This window comes from Balaenoptera physalus, assembly GCF_965194825.1.
Source record: "Balaenoptera physalus genome assembly, chromosome: 6".
Taxonomy (NCBI): Eukaryota; Metazoa; Chordata; class Mammalia; order Artiodactyla; family Balaenopteridae; genus Balaenoptera; species Balaenoptera physalus.
In genome coordinates, this window is record NC_138885.1 from 109,580,570 (window position 1) to 109,591,263 (window position 10,694).

Below are 10,694 nucleotides of genomic sequence, written 5' to 3' on the forward strand. Positions count from 1 at the left end.
GCCCTTTCACTAGTTCAGGCCAAACGGGGACAAAGGCTGCTTTTCTAGCAAAGCGTTAGGTGTCCTCATGGAGCTGGACTCGGGCTCTATTCCCCTTTCTGCTGGCTAGCGCTGAAACCCTCCTAACAGCTCACCCAGGTAGACTCATGATGCCATCACACAGATGAGAAAACTGAGACTCCCACGGTTAAAGGTGAGATTCGAGACCAACTAGGATACCACACACTTCATTTAAACACCCAAACTTTCAGGAGGGGTGAGCTTTGGGAGATTTAAGGGTCAAGGTGTGAAATTTAAATGAGGGGTGTTGACAATTCCCAGAGTGACTTAAGCCCTGGACAGAAGCACAAGAAGAGCCAACCTCAGAAGATCCAATGACACACACCCTGCTGTGCACAACACCAAATCAACACCTGAAGTCTCCATTTTCGTCCCACAGGTGTGTGTTCCCTTCAGGTCTAGAATATCCTTAAGGGGCTATCTTAATAAGTGGGTCAAGTGATGCACTTTAACTTTCATCCCTGGATTCATCATCCAGCTGGGGGGTTTTCCACGAAAATCTGCCGTACGTTTGAGATATTAACATCCCTAAACATAAAAGAGTCATCTTCACGTCTCAACTGTTCCATACTCAACATTCGCGCCCCCCTCCCACCCATCGCGTCTTTCCTAGGAATGACTAGTTGTAAACTTTTCATAAAATCGTCCTGGGCAATTTCCTACACCGAGGCCACCGTTCAGGACGGAAGAGTGGCGCTCCCCTCCCCCTCCCAGGCTGGAGTCCCGCCCCTCCCCTTTCAGGTTAACCCAGGGACCCAGGCGGCGCGCCTGGAGAGAAAAACATCCAGCAGTCAGGTCAAACCACATGTGACAAAGCAAAGCAGAAACCGTGGCACAAGGAATAGGGCATGGGTTTCTGTTTCTTTTGGGGTTCTGCTCTACAACATCAGCGACAGAAAAGAAAGAAGGAAAAAAAAAAAACACCCCACCTCCGACTCTAACTTTGTGGAATTTCCAAAGCGAGGGGCTCGGAGAATGCGAGGCCGTGCTAAGAACGAGCCCCGGCGCGGGCCTCACCGCGCACGGACAGCGCACGTGAAGGGCAGGCCCTAACCCAGCGCCCGCGGGCCTCTGGCAGCCCCCAACTGTCAAGGACCCGGCGACCTCCGGCGACCCCCGAAGGCGCGCCCCACCCCGTTCCGAACACCGGCCCCCGTGGGCAAGGTCCCCCTGGGGAGCAGCGCCCAGGACGCGAATCTGGGGGCACCCCTCCCCCCAGCCCGGGAGCAACAGGTCTGCAGCCTCCCCAGGCCGCGCTCCGCAGACCCGGCCCGACCAGGGACGCCCCCCGTCTGCCGAAGTCGCCCCCAGCCCGCACTCCTCGCCCGGGCTGGGGAGCTCCCGACTTCCTTGACGGTTTCTGCGGCTCAAGAACTGAGCCGCCCAGGGCCCGCGCCGCCGCGCTTCCAGCCGGCCCGGGGCTGGCCGGCCCGCGCCCGGGGATGAATGGGGCTCCCCTCCCCCCACGGGGGATCCCGCGGCGGCGCAGGTCCGTCCAGCCAACCCCGGGTTGGGCAGACAAAGGGGCACCGGGGGACAAATCGAGCGCTTCCCCAAACTTGCCGGCCGCCTCCCCCGCCCCGAAACAAAGGAGCCCCCCAGCCTCCGCCCGCCCCCAACGCGCCGGCACTTTGGGGAGCAGCCAAAACGGGGTATTGTGCAGCCTGCAGGGAGCGCGCCGCACCCCAGCCCAAGCCCGAGAGACACTTGGGGACCTGCCCCTCCAAAGCCCCGGAGGCGGACGGAGCGTGCGGGCGCCCCAGGCCGCCGGCCTGACCCCGGAGGGAGGGAACCGCCGGCCCCCATGCGGGACAAGTTGGCGTCCCCCCCCGCCCCACCCCGCGCCCGGCCAGCCGGCCGGCCGAGCCCCGCGCACTCACCTCGCCGCGAGCAGCGCAACTTGCGGCGGCGCCGCCGCCCCGAACCTCCCTCCGGCCGGCCGTCGCCGAGCCCGGGCCGTGCCGCGGCCGAGGAGGGCCCGGCACCCGGAGCAGCCGCGCGCCGCCCCCGCCCCGCCCCCGCCCCGCCTCAGCCGAGTTCCCGTGAGGCGCGAGCGCTGGAAAGTTTCGGATGCCGAATGGCGGCCGAATGGCGGCCGAATGGCGGCCGAATGGCGGCCGAATGGCGGCCGAATGGCGGCCGAATGGCGGCCGAATGGCGGCCGAATGGCGGCCGAATGGCGGCCGAATGGCGGCCGAATGGCGGCCGAATGGCGGCCGAGGGCGCGGCGGCGGCGGCGGCGGCGGCGGCGGCGGCGGCGGCGGCGGCGGGGCGGCGGCGGGGCGGCGGCGGCGGCGCTGGCGGCACCTCGCTCCCGAGCGCAGAGAGTGCGGGGGGGTGGGGGGGGCTGGGGCGGGAGCGGTGGCGGCGGCAGAGGGCGGGACGGCAGGAGGGACCGGCACGGGCAGTGACCTCCGGGGGGAGCGGCCGCCAGCGCGCCGACCCCGGCCGGGAGTACTGCCAGGGAGGCCGCCTCCGCCGCCGGGCCGGCCCCTCCCCCCACGGCCCCCAGCCCGCACCCTCCCCCACCGCCGGGGAACGGGAGCCCGAGTCCTCCCCCCCGACACACCCCCCACCCACACGCCCGGGGGGGAGGGGCGCGTCCCAAGCCGGTCCCTCCCCCATGGAGGGTGAGGCCACCAGGCCTGCCCTCCCCCACAGCCAAGAGGGGGAGAGTCCGCCCCCAACACAGCCCCTCCCCCAGGGCTCCAGGGAAGACTCGCGTCCTGAGCCGCCCCGTCCCCACGGCGGGGGAACCTGCAACCCTCCCCCGTCCCTCACCCCTGACTCTGCTCTCCCCGCCGCGCCCGGGGTGGCTGAAGGGAACCCGGGTCTCCCTAGTGTATCCGAACCCCGTCCCTTCCTCGTGGCCTCCATGCGGGCGGAAGGAGACGCAGGCCTGTGCCCACCCCGTCCCAGGCCCGGACCCAGCCAGGAGGGGACAGGAGCCCGGTCACCAGCACCGCGGTTTCCAGGGGAGGGGGGAACCGGGCCACCGCTCTGTTACCCTCCCCCACCTCCAAGAAGCAGCCGCCCAGCTGCCCTAGCAGAACCCCTGCAACCTGCCTGAGGACGCCGCTTCCTCAAAATCGGCGGCCGGCAGGGCACCCCAATGGTCTCCTCCCCTCCCCGGAAAAGTGGGGGCCCAGGGGGGAGCCTCGACCTTTGCAAAATGCCTCCAGCGAAGAGCCGGCAGTGCGTGGGGAGAAAGAAACTCGGGCCCAGCGGGGTGGAGGCTCCCGGCGGGGGCAGGGGGAAGAAGCCGGGCGCTTGGGCCTTCTCACCCCCGCCCCCGCCCGGAGGCGTCGGGCCTCGGGCCCCAGCCAAGTGCTAAGGTTGCCGCAGCTCGCTCGGCCCAGCTCTGGTGAACCCGAGGCCCCAGCGCTCCTGCCTCCCCTCCTGCTTGGCGACAACTGCCCCCCACTCGAGGCCTGAGTTCACTTAAACAAACATCTGCACCCACCCGCCGGCACCTTGGGTGTCTGCTTTGCCGAATATTTTAGAATAAGTTTGCCCCTCCCTTTGGCGTATAAGGAGCTTCGCCCCAAGAGCCCAGTACACACTCAGCGTTTTACACTGGCACCTCACTTGCTCCTTGCTGGGACACCGGGCCATTTGCTGTACTGGTTGTGCGGAGAGGGGGCCCGAAGTGAGTGTTTAAGGGGCTGGTCCTCCATCAAAAAGGCAGACTAAAAATTATGCTGCCAAATATTGCTGTGAAACGTCAGTGATGTAAAACGACGGTTGCTGCACATTATTATTAGAGCACATCAATAAAAGATACACTTACACAGTCTCCATAATTGTGAATCAGCAGAATAGATTTTGCCTTATTTTGTATCAGTTGCCATTCAAGGCCCCCCAAAAGGACGTGGTGGGACCTTCCCTTGAGCTTGCCCGTCGTTGCTCCCGGGCTCCCTGGGCTTGTGAGGACTGATGCTGAGGTATTAACAGGCAATCGAAAAACCAGGGGGGCAACAGAAAACCCGAGCGAGTTCCTGATGCAACCCTGCCCGGGTTACACGTGCTTCCCTTCCCCCACCGCCTGCTGATGGGAGCGCTGCGTTTTTTCCGCCTGTAGGGTCACATAGTGGTTGATTGATTCTCCTTTCGCCTTGCTCAGTCATTCAGATTTGGAAAGTAAATAACAAGTTGACAGCATTACAGCTTTCGCCTTTACAGGGACACGGCCCCCGGCTACCGCACACTCTCGAGTAGCCGCGCAGCCAAACTGGCCCTCTGGCTTGCCAGCCGTGCTTGTCCTTAGCTGCTTGGAAATTCCGAACTGAACACGATGAAAAGGTTCCTTGGTATGTTTTGATTACTTGGCAGACGCCAATCATTTAAAGTATGAGAAAGTGGTGGAAATCCTCGCTTCCAAACTAGGACCCGGTGTGACCACTTTTTTTACAGCTGGTCTTCCGTAGCTAACAATGCGAGGGAGCTTGGAATCCATCTTGCCTGTTTGATCGTGTCCCAATAATCCCAACGATCTTCTTGCAAGTAAGGAGTCGAGCACTTTTACCACAGACTCCTAGGAGCCCCCAGGGACTCTGTAAGACCTCAGACAGGAAACGCGACCCCCTACATTTATCCTAATAACACCGAGAAATTCCACCTTCTGAATGCTAGACGGGTGGTAGGAACGTGTTAAATTAGACTATTTTATTTCATCTGTTTTGCAGATTTTTCGAATGGTGTAAGAAAAGAGGAGAAAAAGCACATTAAAGTAGAGCAGGAAAGGAGCTAGTGCGTTCTGACAAAAGTATAAAGGTTAATTTGGAGGCCGTGAGCAGCAACGATCTACACAGGTATCCACTGCACAATATCTATATTCCAAACAAGTATTTTTGGTTGCTGACTGCAGGGGGCTGGAATACAAGAATCCGCTCGCAACAAATGCTATCAGTATTCCCCCTAAACAGTAGCCAAATGTTTAATAAAAAGGCAGCAGGAACCCGCACAAATATAGTCAACTAATTTTTGACAAAAGAGCAAAGGTATTTCAATGGAGAAAGAATATCCTTTTTAACAAATGGTGCTGGAACAACAGACATCCATAGACAAAACAAACAAAAAAATTAATCTAGCCCAGACCTCAAGGCTTTTCACGGAAACTAACTTAAAATTGATCATGGGCCTAAAAGTCAAAAGCAAAAACATAAAACTCCTAGAAGATAATGTAGGAGAAAATCTAGACGACCTTGGGTTTAGCAGTGAGTTTTTAGATACAACACCAAAAACATGATCCTTGAAAAAAAAAAAAACTGCTGAATTGGACTTACTGAAATTAAAAACTTCTGCTCTGCAAAAGACACTGTTAATGAAAAGACAAACCACAGACTGGGAGATATATTTGCAAAATCCATATCTGATAAAGGATTATATCCAAAATATGCAAAGAACTCTCAAAACTCAACAATAAGAAAACAATACAGAATAAAACTGGGCAAAAGATCTGGGGAAAAAAACTCACCAAAGAGATATACAGATGGCAAACAAGCATACGAAAAGATGCAGAATATCACATATCACAATGAAAACGCACATTAAGACAAAATATGGGGAATTCCCTGGCAATTCAGGGGTTAGGACTTGGCGCTTTCATTGCCGGGGCTGTGTTCTGTCCCTGGTCTTGGGACTAAGATCCCACAAGCCACGCAGCTCGGCAAAAAATCAAATGCTAACAGGGTGCTGAGCAACAGGAACTCTTCCGCGTTGCTGGTGGGAATGCGAAACGTAAGACCACTTTGGAAGACAGTTTGGCAGTCTCTTACAAAGCAAAACATACGATCCAGCAACCATGCTCCTAGGTGTTTACCCAACTAAGTTGAAAACTTATGTCTGCACAAAAACCCGCACAGGAATGTTCAACAGTTTTACTCACCAAACACCGAAAGCAACCAAGATGGTCCTCAGTAGGTGAATGGATAAACAAACTGTGGCACATCCACACAATAGAATATCATTCTGCAATAAAAAGAAATGAGCTATCAAGGCATGGGAAGACAAGGAGGAACTTTAAATGCCTATCACTAAGCGAAAGAGGCCAATCTGAAAAGTCTACATACTGTATGAGTCCAACTCTACAGCATTCTAGAAAAGGCAAAACTGAAAAGATCAGTGGTTGCCAGGGGTTCTGGGGATGGGAAAGAAGGGACGCATATGGGGAACACAAGGGATTTTCAGGGCAGTCAATGGATTCTGCATGATACTGTAGTGGCAGATACATGACATTTTGCATTTGTCCAAACAGGTAGACCTGTACAGAAACGGAAGTGAACTCCAATGTCAGCTGTGGATTTTATCAATATTGATTCATTCATTGTAACAAATGTACTACTGTTACACAAAAGATGTTAACACTGGAAATGGTGTGTGGGAGGAGGAAAATTGGGAACTCTCTGTACTATATGCTAAACCGTTCTGTACATCTAAAACTGCTCTTTAAAAAAAAGTCTATTATTTAAAAAAAAAAAAAAAAAAGACAGTAGGAAGAGGTGTTAAACTTCTCGTGAGAATTACTGCCCAGTTTTCATGGAATCCAATATGTAATTTCATCGAGGCCCATCTAACGGCTCCTAACACATAGGCCAATATTTGTTTGCATGACTGGCCTACTCAGAAAGGCCTGCGAGTCCAGGAGTCGTGTGCTCCATGCCGCAGTGGCCTCTCGGTGATGTTTGCAGAGCATGTCTCAGCTGTGAGGAAGCATCTGCCACAAGCTTCTCGTGTGAAACAAAGAAGAGGGGTATGCTCGCCAACTTCACTTACAACCCTCTGGCCGAGGTTTGCTTTGGGGCTTGCTTCTACTTTTCCTCAGGGAGACTGGAACCGAAACTACAAAGGGAGATGGTTGTATCAGGTGGTAGCACGTGGTGAACGCACTTGGAGAAGTAAACAGGAGTGAGGACAGAGATTTCCATCACCTGCCGTGGATGTGAGATGAGGTGGGTGGTCGCCCCTTCTGCTCCCCTTGACCTGGGTAGGCATCCAGTCTTTTTTTCAAGATAGGATGAATTGTGTCTCCCGCCTCAAATTCATATGTTGAAGTCCTAACCCCCAGCACCTTAGCATGCGACTATTTTTGGAAAGACAGCCTTTAAAGTAGTAAATAAATCAAATGCAGTCATTAGGGTGACCCTTCCTTATCCAATCTGACTGGTGTCCTTATAAGAAGAGGAGACTGGGACACAGACATGCACAGAGGGAAGACCGTGTGAAGACACAGCAAGGAGGGAGGACTCGGGAGAAACCCACCCTGCCGACACCTTGACTTGAACTTCCAGCCTCCAAGACTGTGAGAAAATAAGTTCTGTTTGTTTCTCATTCTTTTTGGCTACGCCGAGTGCAGGATCTTAGCTCCCCGATCAGGGATCGACCCCGTGCCACCTGCATTGGGAGTGCAGAGTCTTAACCGCTGGACCGCCAGGGAAGTCCTAATAAATTTCTGTTATTTAAACCACCCAATCTTCGGTGCTTTGTTATGGCAGCACGAGCAGCAAATGCATGTGAGTTATTGCTGTTTCTTTTCTATTTGGAATGTCACATTCAGTTCACATCCTTTGAATACTGAAAACACCTCACATTGGGCATGGGGATGTTCGTGCACAGTGTCGAATTTGATCCTCCCAGTAATACTGGAGGGCAGGGATTTTTATCTCCAATGCTCAGAGTAAAAGACTTGGCCCAAGAGGTTAAAGGATTGAGAGGAGGGGGTTTGTAAGCACTTCTACGCCCCAGACCTTCTTTGGCAAGTTACTGACTATATTGATTACCACTGCATAAATACATAAAATAATATACATAAGATTACAAGGAAACTCGATTCTGTAAAAATATAGTTAAATTAAAAAAAGAAATTCCAATGTCATAATACATGTGCTTCTTTCTCAGTACTTCCAATCATAAGCTCTAGAGGTGGTACTAATAACTTCTGTCATTTCAAAGTAGTGGTGGGTACAAATAAAATCTGCTTCAACTCTAACCTGCTCTGAAAATACATCAGACTTCTCTTGGTGACAAATTGGTAACAAATCAAAGATACAGTTAATGCTACTGTCATCTCCTCTATAGTCATAGTTGTCAGAAATGCTCAATTTGGGTTAACTGCAGAGGTTTTCCCCATCCATATTCATGGACCCCCTGCAATCTCTCCCTGGGACCTTCCTGCCAAGGGAGGAAGTGCAAGCTGCATCCCATGACTCTCTATGGCCCTTCTGCCTACCTAGACTCATCCATGCCACCACCATGGACCCCCTCCCATGGCTCATGGGCTGGGACCCTAGAGTGAGATGACTTTAAGGGGATGCCAAAAACTTACTCATCCAGATAAGTAATACGTGCTTCCCTGGTGGCGCAGTGGTTGAGAATCTGCCTGCCAATGCAGGGGACACGGGTTCGAGCCCTGGTCTGGGAAGATCCCACATGCCGCGGAGCGACTAGGCCCGTGAGCAACAATTGCTGAGCCTGTGCGTCTGCAGCCTGTGCTCCACAAGAGAGGCCGCGATAGTGAGAGGCCCACGCACCGCGATGAAGAGTGTTTATTTTGACAAAATTCAACACCCATTTATGATAAAAACTCTCCAGAAAGTGGGCATAGAGGGAACCTACCTCAACATAATAAAGGCCATATATGACAAACCCACAGCAAACATCATTCTCAATGGTGAAAAACTGAAAGCATTTCCTCTAAGATCAGGAATGAGACAAGGATGTCCACTCTCACCACTATTATTCAACATAGTTCTGGAAGTCCTAGCCACGGCAATCAGAGAAGAAAAAGAAATAAAAGGAATACAAATTGGAAAAGAAGAAGTAAAACTGTCACTGTTTGCGGAAGACATGATGCTATACATAGAGAATCCTAAAACTGCCACCAGAAAACTGCTAGAGCTAATTAATGAATATGGTAACGCTGCAGGATACAAAATGAATGCACAGAAATCTCTTGCATTCCTATACACTAATGATGAAAAATCTGAAAGAGAAATTATGGAAGCACTCCCATTTACCATTGCAACAAAAAGAATAAAATACCTAGGAATAAACCAAAAAAGAAAAACAACAACAACAAAAAACTGGTAAATGAAAACAACATTTAAAATTGTGTTGTCATTAGAGTATACACAAAGTAATTGAAGCTGTAGGTATAGAAGTGATTGCCTTGAGAAGACATGTATAATAAGGAAAGGAAGAAAGGAAGGAAGGAAAGAAGGAAGGAAGGAGGGGAAGAAGGAAAGCAAGAAGGAAGGAAGAGAAGGAAGGGAAGGAAAGAAGAGGTCTTCAAAAATAGGGAGATTTAAGTGGCATTTAAGTAAACCTGCCAAAGGGAGCAGTGGCAATCAAGGGACCTGAGTATTAATTAGGAATGACTGATCACGTGAGTCCCATGAGGGTAGGGATCACATCTGCTTCTCATTTCTGGAGCAGAGCACCGAGCACAGTACCTGGCCAGTAGATGCTCCATTCGCAATTGTCCAGTGTTGTCCGTGGGGCAGGAAAGCTACAAATACCATTGGCTGCGGCAACTGGGTGACTGGGGATGTGTGCAAGCTGGATGGCAGGCAGTGAGTAAAGAAATGAATAGAGAACAGAAGTGCCCTTGACCGGTTGGGAGGGTCGCGTTGTGCACCCCTCTGCTCTCGCTGCAGGGAGATGGCTTAGCGACTTCTCCTGGGGAGGTTCCTGGCCTCCATAATCTGCAGGAAGCCCTCTCAGAGTCAGTGGGCGCCCCTTGCCTCCAGGGCCCTGCAGACCCCACAGCGCAGTCCTAATAACCTGACAGTAACACCCAGCCAAGCCCAGTCAATATACACCACCAGAGTCTGTACAATGACCTTTAACATCCAGGATGGACCAGACTTTCAAGACTGAGTTGTCAACAGTGAGACACCAGTGGTTGTGGATTTCCATGCACAGTGATGTGGTCCCTGCAAGATCCTGGGGCCAAGGTTAGAGAAGGTGGTGGCCAAGCAGCATGGAAAGGTGGTGATGGCCAAGGCGGATATTGATGACCACACAGACCTCGCCATAGAGTATGAGGTATCAGCTGTGCCCACCGTGCTGGCCATCAAGAATGGGGATGTGGTGGACAAGTTTGTGGGCATCAAGGATGAGGACCAGCTGGAGGCCTTCCTGAAGAAGCTGATTGTCTGACAAGCAGGGAAGCGTCCTGACTGCCCCTGCCCACCTGGGCCCCGTGGTCCCGGGGGACCCAGATAGAACTCATAGCCCTTCTGTGCCGGCCCTTCCTACCTCCTTCCTCTGCCTGGCCCCTGTGGGTCCGTGCTTTGGAGACCAGGCCTCCAAACACAGGAGCCTCAAGTGCTCCCAACCTGGCTGACCGCCAGGGTGGCCGCCCAAGGAGCGGTGCCGCCACCGAGCTGGGACAGCCGTCTCCTCACCCACTCTCTGCTCCTTCTAGGGCTTGTTGCCGTGCTCCCAGGATGCTGGGACAGAGTTCCGGGGCCAGCCTGCAGTAACAGCTTGGTCTCCCTGCTCCCTTCTGATCTGAACCCCGGTGCCTGGCTCATCTGCCTCCTGCATTTTTCTTTCCTGCTGCTGTTTTGTAAAAAAAAAAAAAAACAGAAGAAGCAAAAAAGAAACCCAGGGCTTCCCTGGTGGCGCAGTGG

At 53.2% G+C, this 10,694-nt stretch overlaps 1 pseudogene across 1 annotated transcript; it reads left to right on the forward strand.

Moving 5' to 3' along the window:
* The first annotated feature begins 2,148 nt into the window (after nucleotides 1–2,148).
* LOC309662920 (thioredoxin, mitochondrial pseudogene) lies at nucleotides 2,149–10,456 on the forward strand (annotated as a pseudogene). Its single transcript has 2 exons — nucleotides 2,149–2,154; nucleotides 9,727–10,456. The product of its transcript is annotated as a thioredoxin, mitochondrial pseudogene (transcript).
* Nucleotides 10,457–10,694: the final 238 nt, after the last annotated feature.